Genomic DNA, 16,938 nt, shown 5'->3' on the forward strand with positions numbered 1-16,938 from the left:
AATACCAATATACTAAAGTATGTGGGACCTGAGTGTGGCACAAATGTTATGGAATAAGGGGTGGAGGTTGTGCTGAGTCTGGCTGGGATGGAGTTAACTTTCCCTGCAGTAGCCCATAGAGTGCTGTGCTCTGCACTTGTAGCTGGAACAGCACTGGTATCACACCAATGTTTTGTCTATTGCTGAGCAATGCTGGCACTCCCTCCGAACCCCTCCCCCCCCAAGAGCCAGTAGGCAGGGGGTGGGCAGGAGGTGGGGAGGGGACATCACCAGGGCAGATGACCAACAGGGTATTCCATGCCATATGACATCACACTCAGCAATAAAAGGTGGGAAAGGGGAGGGGAGGGGGGGCTTTCATTATAAAGATAGCTGTCCTCCCAAACAACCACTATGCATATTGAGGCCCTGCTTCCCAGGACGTGGCCAAACATCGCTCATTGATGGGAAGGTTTTTTTTCCTCTCTCTGTGCTTCCTTGCATCCTTGGCTCATTTTTTCCCTCTTCCTTAATGTAGTGGGTTTACATGGCAAGGTCTGGATAGTGGAGGGCTGCAGGAGTGGCTTCTGTGATAAGAATCCAGAAGCTGCCCTATGTTAGATAAGGGCCAGTTTCAGCCATCTCCAAAGGGACCCGCTGCTGCTCAGAGCCTAGCCAATAAGTGATGTTGTTTGTGCCTCTGTGAGAACATATTTACGAAAGGGGGAAAAAAACGCTGTGGAACAGCAGCTGGGAGAATGAGGAGTGAGGAAACAGCCTTACAGACACCAAGGTCAGTTAAGAAGGAGGGGGAAGAGGTGCTCCAGGTGCCAGTGCTCAAGTTCCCCTGTGGCCCATGGTGAGGACCATGGTGGAGCAGGCTGTCTCCCTGCAGCCCATGGGGTACCACGGCGCAGCAGATTTCTATGGTGCAGCCCATGGAAGAGACCACGGTGGAGCAGGTGGATCTGACCTGAAGGAGGCTGCGGCCTATGGAGAGCCCCTGCTGGAGCAGACTCCAGGACGGAGCTGTAGCCCGTGGAGAGGAGCCCACGTAGGAGCCGGTGATCTGGCAGGAGCTGCTGCCTGTGGGGGACCCAGCTTGGAGCAGTTTGCTCCTGATGGATGGACCCCGTGGTACAGACCCATATTTGGAGCAGTTCTTGAAGAGTTGCTGCCTGTGGGAAGCCCACGAAGGATCAGTTTGGGAAGGGCAGCATCCTGTGGGAGGGACCCCATGTTGGAGCAGGGGAAGAGAGTGAGTGTGAAGGAGCGGTGGAGACGAAGTGCTATAGAATGACAGCAATCCCCATTCCCCTGTTCCCCTGCACCGCTCGGGGGGAGGAGGTGGAAGAGGGTGGATGGGGGGAAGGTGTTTTTGGTTTCTTTCCTTTGTTTCTCACTGTTTTAGCTTGTTAGTAATAGGCAATAAATTTTAATATCTCCCTGCTCCGAGTCTGTTTTGCCCATCACAATAATTTTTGTGATCTCCCTGTCCGTATATCAACCCTTGAGCCCTTTTCATTATATTTTTCTGCCCCTTTCCCTTTGAGAAGGGGGAGTGAGAGAGTGGTTGTCGTGGAGCTCAGCTGTCTGGCTGGGTAAAAACCACCACAGGGGGCACAGTCCCTAGTTCACTCACTCACCAGCTGTGTCAAGAAGTTGTCTTCCATACACTCTAGAAATTTCATAGACTGTTTCCTCTCTGCAGTGCTGTATTTCCAGCAGACATCTGGTAAGTTGAAGTCCCCCATGGGAACAAGGGCTAGCAATTGTGAGAGTTCTCCCAGCTGTTTGTGGAATGTTTCATCTGCCTCTTTGTCCTGGTTAGGTGGTCTATAACAGATGCCCATCAGAACATCTGCCTCATTGGCCTTCCCCCCTAATTTTCACCCATAAACATTCAACCCTGTCATCACCACTATCAATCTCGAGACAATCTAAACACTCCCTAACATACAGGGCTACCCCACCGCCTCTCCTTCCTTTCCTATCCCTTCTGAAGAGTTTGTAGCCATCTGTTGCAGCACTCCATTCATGCGAGCCATCCCACCATGTTTCAGTCCAAGTGACTGTGTCATAACCCTGCTGCACAATGGCTTCCAGCTCCTCTTGTTTGTTGCCCATACTGCGTGCATTGGTGTAGATGCACTTCAGTTGGGCTAGCAAACCTGCCACCTTTTTTGGGGGAGAAGCCCTAATTCCTGCCTGACCATTCCCGGGCAATTCTGTAATTTCTAACCTGTCAATGTCCCTTGTGCCTTTGGTGCCACATGGCTCTCCATCCCCTGCCTCTACTGGGATGGCAGACCAATGGACCTTACTAGCACACTGTCCCACGATGACTGGCATACTGCCCCCAGGCTTATCTCTAGCAAACCAGGTTTTATCCCTTTCCCCCTTCAAATCTAGTTTAAAGCCCTATCAGTGAACTCTCCTAAATCCTGAGCAAAGATCCTTTTCCCCCTTAGAGACAGGTGAACCCTGTTCATTACCAGGAGGCCTGGTATTTTGTAAACTGATCCGTGATCGAAAAAAAACAAAGTTCTGCCGGTGACACCAGGTTCGGAGCTGGATAATGATTTGGTGGCTCTTCCTGTTCCTCACCTCATGACTCCCTGCAACTGGAGGGATAGAGGAAAACACCACCTGTGCTCATGACTCCTTACTTAGTTGTCACAGGGCCCCGAAGTCTCTTTTGATTACCCTCTGACTTCTTGGAGTTTCACCACCACCTACCAGAAAAATTAATAACGGGTAATAGTCCGAGGGCAGGAAGCTTTCACTTCGCATCCCTAATCCAGGCCCCAGGGAGACAGCAGACCTCCCTATGAAGTGGGTCTGGTCTGCATATTGGGCCTTCTGTTCCCTTCAGAAGGGAGTCTCCCATGGCAATGACACATCTTTTTTTCTTCCTGGGAGCTCTTTTAATGCAGGGCACAGGTTGACATGACCTCAGTGTCACCTTCAAGCCAGATGTACTGTGCTCCTCAATATTGCTTAGATCAACCTGCAAAGCTTCATACCTATTGTACACAGGCACCTGGGAAATTGGCAAGTCCCTGAGGGGACGCCCCTGCTGCAGCGGGCAGGAACTTGTTGCCAATGCCCCTTAACCTATAGGTCACTGCTGGGTGGAGAGATGATAGGGAAACCCCCCTATGGATTGTCCCTTCTGCCTGCTGAGCCTGTCTCAGGGAAGGTAAGGAGCACTCCCTTGTACTCCTCAGCCTATTCACCTCTTCCCAGAGCTCTGTCACTAGGTGAAGGAGTGCCTCCACCTGGGCACACCTCCGACAGGTGTGCTCACTCCTGCCGTCCTGAACTGGCATAAGAGTAGGGCACACCCTGTAACTTGACACTTGGGTGGCAGTCCTCCTGGAGTAGGTAGGAGTAGGAGCAGGTAGTCCTCCTGGAGCTCTGTCTGGGAGGCTGTATCACTTGTGGAGGGTGCTGAGCTCCAAGAGGCCACGGCCTTCTGCTGGATGGATACCACTGCACTCTGATCAAGCTGGCCAAGCTTCCGGGCCCTCCCTGCATCCTCCCATGTGAACTGCAGCAAAAACTGACATACCACACCCTGACTGACACACCATGCCCTGTTTGCCATCTGTCCTGGTTTCAGTTAGGAAAGAGTTAATTTTCCTCCTAGTAGCTGGTAGGGTGCTATGTTTTGGATTAGGATGAGACGAGTGTTGATAACATGCTGTTTTAATTGTTCATCCGTGCAAGGAAGACGATATGGTGGGTACACACCCTGTGCCACCCTGTGGTTTTACCTACGTGACCATGGAGAGGACATGAGAAAATGGGATGGAAAATCTACCTCGACCCTAGAGGCACGGGTACGTGAGTTTCAAAAGAAAACAGTCGGAAAAAAGGGGTTCTCTGAGAAGCTTGCTGCTACAACTTCCAGCAGGAAGTCCTTTAGACACAGAAACGAAGATTCTGACCAGGATTAGAGGGGCCCTGCCTCCAGCCAGGGGGAGGAAAGGGACAATCGGGTTTATTGGACTGTGTGGATTCGATGGCCTGGCACGTCAGACCCACAGAAGTATAAGGCTTTAGTAGACACTGGTGCACAGTGTACTGTAATGCCATCAAGCTGTAAAGGGCCAGAACGCATCTGTATTTATGGCGTGACGGGGGCATCCCATCAGTTAACTGTATTGGAGGCTGAAGTGAGTCTAACTGGGAAGGAGTGGAAAAAGCAACCTATTGTGACTGGCCCGGATGCTCCGTGCATCCTTGGCATAGACTACCTCAGGAGAGGATATTTCAAGGACCCAAAAGGGTTCCGCTGGGCTTTTGGCATAGCTGCCTTGGAGATGGAGGACATTAAACAGTTGTCTACCTTGCCTGGTCTTCTGTTGTAGGGTTGCTGTCTACAACCCTTCTGTTGTGGGGTTGCTGAGGGTCGAAGAACAGCAAGTGCCAATCGCTACCACAACTGTGCACCGGCGGCAATATCGCACCAACCGAGACTCCCTGATTCCCATCCACGAGCTAATTCGTCAACTGGAGAGCCAAGGAGTGATCAGCAAGACCCATTCACCTTTTAATAGTCCCATATGGCCAGTGCGAAAGTCTAATGGTGAGTGGAGACTAACAGTGGACTATCGTGGCCTGAACGAAGTCACGCCACCACTGAGTGCTGCAGTGCCGGACATGCTAGAACTCCAGTACGAACTGGAATCAAAGGCAGCCAAGTGGTATGCCACAATTGATATTGCTAATGCATTTTTCTCCATCCCTCTAGCAGCAGAGTGCAGGCCACAGTTTGCTTTCACTTGGAGGGGAGTCCAATATACTTGGAATCGGCTGCCCCAGGGGTGGAAACACAGCCCTACCATTTGCCATGGTCTGATCCAGTCTGCGCTGGAACAGGGGGAAGCTCCTGAACACCTGCAGTATATTGATGACATCATTGTGTGGGGTGACACTGCAGAGGAAGTTTTTGAGAAAGGGAAGAAAATAGTCCAAATCCTTCTGAAGGCCAGTTTTGCCATAAACCAAAATGAAGTCAAAGGACCTTCACAAGAGATCCAGTTTTTAGGAATAAAATGGCAAGATGGACGTTGTCAAACCCCAATGGATGTGATCAACAAAATAACAGCTATGTCTCCACCAACTAGCAAAAAGGAAACACAGACTTTCCTAGGTGTCGTGGGGTTTTGGAGAATGCACATTCCAAATTACAGTCTGATTGTAAACCCGCTCTACCAAGTAACCCGTAAGAAGAATCATTTCAAATGGGGCCCTGAGCAACGACAAGCCTTTGAAAAAATTAAGCAGGAAATAGTTCATGCAGTAGCCCTTGGGCCAGTCCGAACAGGACCAGATGTAAAGAATGTGCTCTACACCGCAGCCGGGGAGAATGGTCCCACCTGGAGCCTCTGGCAGAAAGAACCTGGGGAAACTCGAGGTCGACCCCTAAGGTTCTGGAGTCAGGGATACAGAGGATCTGAGGCCCGCTACACTCCAACCGAAAAGAGATATTGGCAGCATATGAGGGAGTTCGATCTGCTTCGGAAGTGGTCGGTACTGAAGCGCAGCTCCTCCTGGCACCCCGACTGCCGGTACTAGGTTGGATGTTCAAAGGAAGGGTCCCCTCTACACATCATGCAACTGATGCTACATGGAGCAAGTGGGTTGCACTGATTACGCAGCAGGCTGGAATAGGAAACCCCAGTCACCCAGGAATCTTGGAAGTTATTATGGACTGGCCAGAAGGCAAATATTTTGGGATACCACCAGAGGAGGAGGTGACCGGTGCGGAAGAAGCCCCACTGTACAACAAGCTACCAGAAAATGAGAAGAAATATGCCCTGTTCACTGATGGGTCCTGTCGTATTGTGGGAAAGCATCGGAGATGGAAAGCTGCTGTATGGAGTCCTACACGACGAGTTGCAGAAGCTGCTGAGGGAGAAGGCGAATCGAGTCAGTTTGCAGAAGTGAAAGCCGTCCAGCTGGCTTTAGATATTGCTGAACGAGAAAAGTCGCCAGTAGCAAATGCCCTGTGGGGGTGGTTACAGCAACGGAAGCAGAACAATTGGCAGCGCAGGGGCAAACCCATCTGGGCTGCTGCATTGTGGCAAGATATTGCTGCCCGGGTAGAGAACCTGGTTGTAAAGGTACGCCATGTAGATGCTCATGTGCCCAAGAATCGGGCTACTGAAGAACATCAAAACAACCAGCAGGTGGATCAGGCTGCTAAGACAGAAGTGGCTCAGGTGGACCTGGAATGGCAACATAAAGGTGAATTATTTATAGCCCGATGGGCCCATGACACCTCAGGCCATCAAGGTAGAGATGCAACATACAGATGGGCTCGTGACCGAGGGGTGGACCTGACCATGGACACTATAGCACAGGTTATTCATGATTGTGAAACGTGCTGCAATCAAGCAAACCAAGCAGTCAAAGCCTCTTTGGTATGGAGGACGATGGCTGAAATATAAATATGGAGAGGCCTGGCAGATTGATTACATCACACTCCCTCAAACCCGCAACGGCAAGCGCCACGTACTTACAATGGTGGAAGCAACCACCGGATGGCTGGAAACATATCCTGTGCCCCATGCCACCGCCCGGAACACTATCCTGGGCCTCGAAAAGCAAGTCCTATGGCGACATGGCACCCCAGAAAGAATTGAGTCAGACAATGGGACTCATTTCCGAAACAACCTTATAGACACTTGGGCCAAAGAACATGGTATTGAGTGGGTGTATCACATCCCCTATCATGCACCAGCCTCCGGGAAAGTTGAACGATACAATGGACTGTTAAAGACTACACTGAAAGCAATGGGTGCTGGGACATTCAAAAATTGGGATACACATTAGGCAAAGGCCACCTGGTTAGTCAATACTAGAGGATCTGCCAACCGAGCTGGACCTGCCCAATCAAACCTGTTACGCACTGTAGAAGGGGATAAAGTTCCTGTAGTGCACGTAAGAAACATGCTGGGTAAGACAGTCTGGGCTACTCCCGCCTCAGGAAAAGGCAAGCCCATTCGTGGGATTGCTTTTGCTCAGGGACCTGGGTGCACTTAGTGGCTAATGCAAAAGAATGGGGAGGTCCGGTGTGTAACTCAAGGGGATTTAATACTGGGTGAGAATAGCCCATGAGTTGAATTGTAGTATGTTAATTATTATATAATACTGTATGTCAACACTACCATGATTGCTATATGTCAAGATCCTATTAATAGTATCACAGTAACAGCCACGCAGATAATAATGAATGAATTTTGATAGAAATGGACAAGCACAGAGATGTGATGGAACGAAAACGGGCTTCAACATGTGATAATCCAACATCACACACCATCTCTTCTGCCCTAAAAGACTGCTGGGACAGATGGAGCCTGAAGTCAGTCACAGAATATGCAAACTCAGTGGACATTCTATATACCATAGATGAAAATGGTGACTAATTAGAATGTATTGGAAAGGGTGTAACCTAAGCATGACATAAATGGTATGGAATAAGGGGTGGATATATGTCCTGGTTTCAGTTAGGACAGGGTTAATTTTCCTCCTAGTAGCTGGTAGGGTGCTATGTTTTGGATTAGAATGAGAAGAGTGTTGATAACATGCTGATGTTTTAATTGTTGCAGAGCAGTGCTTACACCAAGCCAAGGACTTTTCAGCTTCTCGCTCTGTCCTTCCAGTGAGCAGGCTAGGGATGCAGCAGGAGCTGGGAGGGGACAGACCCAGGACAGCTGACCCAAACTGGCCAAAGGGGTATTCCATACCATCTGACGTCATGCTGAACAATATATAGGGGTGGCTAGCCGGGGTGGGGGGCGGGGGCGGCTGCTCGGGGATAGGCTGGGCATCGGTCAGCGGGTGGTGAGCAATTGCACTGTGCATCACTTGTTTCGTACACATTATTAGTATTAGTAGTAGTATCATTATTATTATTACTGTTATTTTCCCGTCTTAATAAACTGTCTTTATCTCAACTCACAGGCTTCACTTTCCCGTTTCTCTCCCCCATCCCAGAGAGGGAGGGGGGAGGGTGAGTGAACGTCTGTGTGGTGTTTAGCTGCTGACCGGCTTAAACCACAACACCGCTGAAATCAGTGGGGCATGCCTTCCTGCTGCTGCAGCGGTGGGGCTCCCCGGTAGGTGACTGGATCCCGGACGAGCCCCCAAATTGTGAGAAACACTCAGTAGCCAATAACATTAGCTCAGGCGAGGATCTCAGTGAAGTAGCAATTTTATTTGCGATTGCCATGGTGGGTGTCCCACAAGCAGGAACGTGCCTGTAGCCCTTAAGTAGGGAGACTTAAGTACTTGTTTGTCCTAATTGACCACGTGACTGGATGGGTGTAAGCTTTCCCCTCCCTATCTGCCACTGCGAACACGGTGGCTAAGGTATCAGTGGAGCAAACAGTCCCTAGATATGGGATAGTTGAAAACATTGATTCAGATCAAGGAGGTCATTTCACTTCACAAGTACTGCAAGGGTTAATGCAGGCCTTAGAGACTTATTGGGATTTTCACACCCCCTGGCACCCCTCCTCTTCTGGGAAGGTGGAGCGAATGAACCAGACATTAAAGAAGCAATTAACTAAATTAGTGTTAGAAACCCAACTTCCTTGGGTAAAATGCTTACCTTTAGCACTCCTGCAGGTTCAAACAGCACCAAGAAAGGATATAGGAGTTTCACCATATGAAATGCTGTTTGGATTACCCTATCTGGGCAGAAGGGATGAGATATCACAATTCGAAACAAGAGAGTTTTCTTAAGAACTGTATTCTGGGGTTGTTCTCTTCTTTGTCATCTCTCAGGACCCGTGGGAAATTGGGTCCTGATTCGGACCTGGAAAGGATCAACTACAGCCTGAATGGGAAGGACCATTACTACACACTGAAACAGCCGTAAGAACTGCGTAAAAAGGTTGGACTCACTATACTCAAGTGAAGGCATCCGTTGACCCTAGTACCTGGGAAGCTGTTCCTACAGAAGACTTGTTGGAAGTTGAAATCAAAAAGAAAAATCTCATAATAGACTCTGAGCAGGATAAAATCTTACAATTGTAAACTAACTTTTTATTTTCACAGGTAACTAATGAGTGTGACTTGCGAGTGAGAGAAAGGACTGGCCTATAGCGAATCAAAGTGATCCCAAGGGGTTTTTGTTCTAGTAGTAGTGTACATCATATTCTTTGTATTGATAATTATTTGGAAACCTAAGGGTTAAAAATAATGACAGGGAAAAATCAATTATTTTTTTTTTTTTAGTGATTGTAGGCCTCACAGAAGGCCTTGGTCAATTGACAACTTGGAAAAGGCATGACCAGATAACAGCAAAGACAGGATACCCTGTCAAAATATGGGTGAATGTGACAGAGGATTATGCACCACAGTCCGTCACGTTTGATGCTTGTGAGGTGTTAGCTTGTGGAGATGTAAATGCCCAATGACAACCGAGCAGAGAGAACAAATAACTGGGAGAGACCCAACAGCCAGATTGAGAATAGCTGTATGGAAACGATCCTCTATTGCCATCAGAGAAAGGGAGAAACTCAAGGAGAAAACAGGAGAGAAAACAGGAGGCCCTCTTTGAAATGCAGCAGTTCAAACATTTGAGATTGAAACAGGGTATGGGGATGTGAATGCCTGGATAGAATGGGTCAAATATACTGTCCAGAGTCTCAACCATAGCAATTGCTATGCTTGTGCCTCGGGACGACCGACTGCCCAGATAGTGCCCTTCCCATTGGGGTGGACCAAGGATTCCCAGGGGATGCGATGTATGATTGCATTGTACCAAGAAAAGACTGCCTGGGGAAATGAGGCCTGTAAGTCTCTCTCTTTGCTGTTCCCTTCCTTGCGTGATAGCAATATCAGGGTTCCCCCTGCATTCTCTACAGCTATAGGTAACCATACAGCTTGCCTCTCACGGCAGGGTGTGAGTGCTACCCGGCATCTGGGAGAATTTGCCTTGTGCACAAAGATCTTGAATGCTACCAAGGACTTGAGGGAAACTGCTCAAGACTTGAGATCCCCGGGGCAGATCTCTGGTGGTACTGTGGAGGGAAGATCTTATGGTCCACCCTACCATCTAATTGGGGAGGCACTTGTGCACTTGTTCAATTAGCTATACCCTTCACCCTGGCATTTGAAAGAGAAACATCACAAATAACCAGAAGAAGTAAAAGAAGCTTAGGAGTATCATTCGATGATAGAGTATACATAGATTCTATTGGGGTGCCCAGAGGAGTTCCCGATGAACAGAAAGCCAGGAATCAAATTGCTGCAGGGTTTGAGTCACTGTTCTGGTGGGTAACAATCAATAAGAATGTGGATTGGATTAATTATATTTATTACAATCAGCAGAGATTCATAAATTATACAAGGGATGCAAGAAGAGGAATCGCTGAACAACTAGATGCCACCAGCAAAATGGCTTGGGAAAACAGAATAGCATTAGATATTGTGATGGACAATAAGAATGTTTGTTCATTATTTTGCTACATTAAGAAGGGAAGAAAGGGAGTTGCTCAAGGTTGGAATGCTGAGACATCCCCCAGAAACAGGATATCTCAGATACATGGCTAAGGGAACATTGTGTAAATAGTGGGTTGCTAAACCGATAACGTACTCCCCTGTCTTGAGGACTAATATAACCAAATAAGGAAGAGAGAGAGGGATGACTGCCTTCATCTGTGCGACCACCAGAGGGACAGAGACGACTCCCTAGCAACAACTGACGCAGCCGCGTAGAAGAAAGCCACGTAACCCCGGAAGAGCCTGATGATAAAAGGGGACTGCAAAAGGGGGAAGTTGCGCACCGTTTGGAGGAGCATGAGCTCCCCGGCCGCCCAGCGCTGTTTTGCTTGCTGATCGCTTACTCAATAAACTAATTGACTTAATTCAAATTCTCTCTGACTAAGAGTAATTTATAACAGATATGATGCTCGCAGAGAAAGGAGGTGTGTGTGTGTGATACTGAGCAGCCATTGTTGCACTTTTATACCCAACAATACTGCCCCGGATGGCACAGTAACTAGAGCATTGCGAGGGTTTACCACCCTTGCCAGTGAATTGGCAGAAAAATTAGGGACAGGCACTTCCATCACCGGATTGTTGGAATCTTGGTTTGGTAAATGGAAAGGGATGGTACTGTCCATATTTACATCCTTGATCGTAGTAGCAGGAGTTTTGACAGCCATTGGTTGTTGCATTATCCCCTGTGTAAAAGGACTAGTACAGTGGTTAATTGAAACTGCACTATTGAAACAAATGACCATGGAGCTACCACCTTACTCAGATAAGGTGATGATATTAGAGGAGATGGGAAGCAAAGAAAGTGAAGAAGAGGAAGATATCTACCAAATTACACCTTAGAGAAAAGTTTTGCAAAAATCAACAATTTATAAAGAAGAAAAGGGGGGAATTGTGGGAATAAAAATGTTGTTTTGCATAGTTACATTGTTTAAAGGTAAGGAATGTGGTATTGAGATATGCTTGCAGTGATAAGAAAGCTTAACAGACAAACTTGTAAAATGCAGACAACCAGAATCCTTAGAACAATTAGGCAGAAATCACCGTGTAAGAAACATTACCACCTCAAAGAGTCTGTGAAGCACCGGATAGATTGTGAACCTGGATTACCCACTCAGTGGGGAAACAGGGGAGGGTCCCGGTCCTCGAGAAAAAAAGTATATAAACTGTGTATAGTAGGTGCGCTCCTGCTTGTGGGACACCCACCATTGCAATCGCGAATAAAAATGCTACTTCACTGAGATCCTTGCCTGAGCCTAAGTTATTGGCTACAGAGTGTTTCTCACAGTAGTAAGCAAAGACACTCAGCAATATCTATTTTAATGCGATTAAGCAAGCCCCCATTCTTCTATCCCTGGATTCAATGGGACGCGCAGCGCACTCCACGGCTGGCTGAATGGGCTGGGAGCAGGGAAGGGAGAATGGGTGCCAGGGAGGGAGGCGGGCACGGTAGTCTGTGCAGCTGGCTAAACAACTGGGAGGCTGGGAACTACCTGACGGTGATAGCTGCGGAATCCAGTCCGCATTTTCTCTCTCTTCTTTGCCCTCTCCCTCTCCGGTAGCGACGGAGGGCGGACAGTGCGTGCTCGTGTGAGAAACACTCCGTAGCCAATAACTCAGGCTCAGACGAGGATCTCAGTGAAGTAGTAATTTATTCGCGATTGCAATGGCGGGCGTCCCACAAGCAGGAGCACACCTGCTGGTTCCAAAACACAGTTTATATACTTTTTGATGACAGGACCCTCCCCTGTTTCCCCATTGACTGGGTAATCCAGGTTCACAATCTATCTGATGCTTCACAGACAATGCATGGCCTTCAGTTGCTGGCCTGTTAAATTTCAGATTTCTTTTGACTTTTTTACTGTTTGAAGTGGTACTGTTTCTTCACTTATCTGACTTGACTTGACACCATGACTTTCACCTAATTGTTCTAAGGAGTCTGGCATTTTACAAGGTCGCCTGCTAAGTTTTCTTATCACTGCAAGCATATCTCAATACCACATTCCTTACCTTTAAACAATGTAACTCTGCAAAAACAACATTTTTATTCCCACAATTCCCCCCTTTTCTTTTTTTATAAATTGTTGATTTTTGCAAAACTTTTCCTATGTTGTAATTTGGTAGATTTCTTCTTCTTCACCTTCTTTGCTTTCCATCTCCTCTAATATCATCACCTTATCTGAGTAAGGTGGTGGCTCCATGGTCTCCATGGTTTCAATAATGGTTTCAATAATGGTTTCACTATATGGTCCATGGTTTCAATAGTGCAGTTTCAATTAACCACTGTACTAGTCCTTTTACACAGGGGATAATGCAACAACCAATGGCTGTCAAAACTCCTGCTACTAAATGCAAGGGTGGTAAACCCTCGCAATGCTCTAGTTACTGTGCCATCCGGGGCAGTATTGTTGGGTATAAAAGTGCAACAATGGCTGCTCAGTATCACACACACACACCTCCTTTCTCCGCGAGCATCATATCTAATGCTATTTTGCTGGTGGCATCTAGTTGTTCAGCGATTCCTCTTCTTGCATCCCTTGTATAATTTATGAATCTCTGCTGATTGTAATAAATATAATTAATTAGTAGTACTATTATTATTATTATTATTATTATTATTATTATTATTATTATTATTATTATTATTTTCCTGTCTTAATAAACTGTCTTTATCTCAACTCACAGGCTTCACTTTCCCCTTTCTCTCCCCCATCCCAGAGAGGGAGGGGGGAGGGTGAGCGGACGGCTGTGTGGTGTTTAGCTGCTGACCGGCTTAAACCACAACACCGCTGAAATCAGTGGGGCATGCCTTCCTGCTGCTGCAGCGGTGGGGCTCCCTGGTAGGTGACTGGATCCCGGACGAGCCCCCAAATTGTGAGAAACACTCAGTAGCCAATAACATTAGCTCAGGCGAGGATCTCAGTGAAGTAGCAATTTTATTCGCGATTGCCATGGTGGGTGTCCCACAAGCAGGAGCGCGCCTAGTAGTCACATAGTACAATGTGGGAAAGGAATTCGCAGGGAGCTTTGCGCTGTTTCACACATCCCTGAATTAGAGATAATGAGGAAAACAGCAGTAGAACCAAAAACTTGAGCAAGGTCGAGATAAAGTAAATTGGCTACAGTGTTAAAGATGAGCTTTGGGCAGTGGCCAATTGCTGGCTGGCTCGAGGCACATGTCTGAGGGTCTCTAACCAATTGTATGACAGATTCGGGCGCGTGGACAGTGCGTGCGGCTACAGGGAAAGTATATGTAGTAGTGAAAAAGGGCAATAAAGGTCTCCTGTTCAAGAGCCATCAGGAGTCCGTGTCTTTTATCCCTTCAAATGGTGACCCCGACGTGACAGGGGGAGGAGCAGCGCTGCACGAGCGTCTGAGGGAACCCAGCCAAACAAATCAAGCTCGCAGCTGGACTGCAGCTTCAACCTCGGGACATCACCTGAAGGACAGGTGAGCAGCTGGGCATTGATCATGGGAGCTAGCCTTTCGGCAGAGGAAGAAGCTATAGTGAAACTACTAACGCAACTCCTAATAGACAGGGGAGTAAAAAATGATCCGTTTAAGATAAAGCTATTATTGAAATTTTTTTTCAAAACAAGGGTTCCCCTCAATGGCTTCCACAGTATTTGATGTAAAAACTTGGGACCAAGCGGGGGAAAAAATATGGGAAGCAGCGTCCAGTGGGGATACTAATGCTGCTGAGGTGATGACTACGTGGCGGCTGGTGACTGAGACTTTAAGATCGTGGCAGGCAGAAATGGAAGTACAGAACGCCGCTGCCCAGGCAATAACAGCAGCCGAACCGAGATCAGAGCCTGCAAGGTCACCAGAGCTGTGCAATTTGATAGACCTGGGGGATGACAAGGAAGAGGGCCGCGGACCGCCGCCGCAGAGCCCCTCCCCGCTGACCCCCTCGGCTCCCGCCTTGCCTACCCCCGATAATGCCTCCCTGGGGGCCCGAGCTTTCGACCCGCGGGAACGATGGGAGCTAGTGCGCCGGGAAGCGCTAAAGGACGGGGACCCTGTAGGAATGGCTTTCCCGGTGCAGGCGCGACCCAGCGGTCCAAATGAATATAATGCCTTCCACTGGGACCTAATTAAAGAATTAAGAAAGACTGTGACTGCATATGGATTACACGCACCATTTACTCAGTCATTGTTAGAAAATGTTATGACTGGTCAATTGTTGGTGCCGTACGATTGCCGCCAGCGCCGCCGCCCGCCCCGCTGTCAGCTCCGGGCACCCGCCCGCCCGTCCCGCCGCCGGCTGCTGCGTTTCTCCGGTTTTGGCGCCCGTCCGCGCGCACCGGGCGCTGCCATGTTCCGCCTGCTGCTGCGCCCGGGCCCGCGGCCCCGCGGGCCCCCGCTCTGTCCGCCCTGCGTGGCCGGGCAGAGCCGCGCACAGCCCGCGCTCCGCGACAGCCCGCACGGCCGCAAGCGCCGCCGCCGCCCCCCCGCTCGCCACCGACCGCCGCCGCCGCCGCTGCTGCCCACCCCACCCCCCGGCCGGCCCCCCCCCCCCCAGCCCGCCGGTCCCTCTGCTGGCGCTGCGGGCCGCCGCCGGCAGCTCGGCCAAGGATGTGGGTGGATCCCCTGAAAAGGCAGCCACAGATCTCAGCAGTGAACACAAACTCAATAAATCCCAGCAGCTGAAAAAAGTTTTCAAAGAATATGGTGCTGTAGGGGTTTCATTCCATGTTGGAATTTCATTAGTATCTCTAGGAATCTTCTACCTGGCTGTGTCAAGTGGTGTGGATATGACTGCAGTTCTCTTCAAACTTGGTTTCAGTGAATCATCGCTGCAATCTAAAAGGGCTGCTGGTACAGGCACATTTGTGTTGGCATATGCTATTCACAAATTGTTTGCTCCAGTACGAATAATTTGTGTGCCAGCGATACGGATGGCCATGTTTAACAACAGGAAAACATTCCATTGTTCCTTATCCAGCTAAATTAGACGGCTAAGTACCTAAACATGCTTTCTCACAAAACCACCGTGTCCCCTGCTCACCGCCTTTGGGTTTTTCCAACTAAAACAAGAGTTGCTGTTGTAACATCACAATTTGCGTGAATAACAATCTGTGTAGCTCAAAAGATTACACTGTTTCTCTCCCTTGGGGTAGAATATTTGCATTGTGCCAAATACTAGTAGATATTTTCATATATTTTCTATGCTCTGTGATACCTTAATATATGCAGATTTTCAGACTTGTGTCCTCTTGTGTTAGAGATAAAAACCATAAATGATGGGGCAATTACATTGTGAATGTGTCTTAGGCTGTTAAATATTTGTTTTTCAGATTTTTTTTTAAATGTATGCATTTAAGTAAATTTGTTGGCATATTTTTGACAATTTATGTTCATAAATGTTTTGAAGTAATTGTGTCAGGGAAAGTATCTATGCTGCACTCAATAAAAATGTGTTAAAAAAGAGAGAAAAAAAAGAAAGAAGAAAAAAAGAAAACAAAAAAAAAGAAAAAAGAAAAAAAAGAAAAAGGGAAAAAAAAAAAGCCTAGTACCTTTGAATATTGTATCAGACTTGCAATATGCTGTAAGTGTCGCTCAGCACATTGAGAGGGCACATTTGAGACATATCCCAAAGGAAAACTTGTTTCTAAAGTTTAAAGAGCTGTTATTTTTGGTAGAGCAGCGAGTGCACCCATATTGTATTATTCACATGCAGAGCCACACCATGTTACCTGATATTTTTGCAGAGGGTAACGCACGCGCTGACCAGCTAACTAATATGACCCTGACTGCCCTGGTGCCTAAGGTGCTGGAGCAAGCACGGTTATCCCATGCCTTCTTGCTTCAATCCGCCAAAGTCTTGGTGAAACAATTCGCTATATCGATCACTGACGCCAAATTGATCGTGCAAACATGTCCTGACTGTCAACAACATGTTTCGACCCCGTCTTTAATGGTAAACCCTAGAGGTCTACGGTCCTTACAGTTATGGCAGACTGACGTAATGCATATTCCAGAATTTGGTCGCTTGAAAAATGTTCACATATTGGTAGATACTTTCTCTCATGCTATTTGGGCGACAGTTGCGGTGGGTGAAACTAGTTGCCATGTCCAGGCTCACTTCCGTGTTGCTTTCGTGGCGCTAGGCATCCCAAAGGAAATAAAACCCGACAGTAGCCCTGCCTATGGTAGTCACCCCCTTCAAACCTTTTTTCGAACTCGGGGTATCCGACACATCACAGGCATTCCTCATTCCCCCACGGGTCAAGCCATTGTAGAGCGCACACATCGCACCTTGAAAACACTGCCAAATAAACAAAAAGGGGGAGACACCCAGGAAACACCACAGAACAGGTTGGGAAAGGCACTTTATGTAATGACTCACCTATCATTACCCTTTCCTCACGAAGAGGTACTGCCCATAATAAAACATTACAAAAATATGAATTCCGTGCTGTCACAGGTGCCACA

General features: G+C 48.0%; 1 long non-coding RNA gene across 1 annotated transcript; it reads left to right on the forward strand.

Annotated features, from left to right (window-relative positions):
- The first annotated feature begins 761 nt into the window (after positions 1 to 761).
- LOC121062973 lies at positions 762 to 10,858 on the forward strand. The gene is made up of 3 exons (XR_005815766.1): positions 762 to 772; positions 4,742 to 4,745; positions 10,644 to 10,858. It is a non-coding gene; the product is annotated as an uncharacterized LOC121062973 (long non-coding RNA).
- The last annotated feature ends 6,080 nt before the right edge of the window (positions 10,859 to 16,938 follow it).

Source organism: Cygnus olor, assembly GCF_009769625.2.
Source record: "Cygnus olor isolate bCygOlo1 chromosome W unlocalized genomic scaffold, bCygOlo1.pri.v2 SUPER_W5, whole genome shotgun sequence".
Classification (NCBI taxonomy): Eukaryota; Metazoa; Chordata; class Aves; order Anseriformes; family Anatidae; genus Cygnus; species Cygnus olor.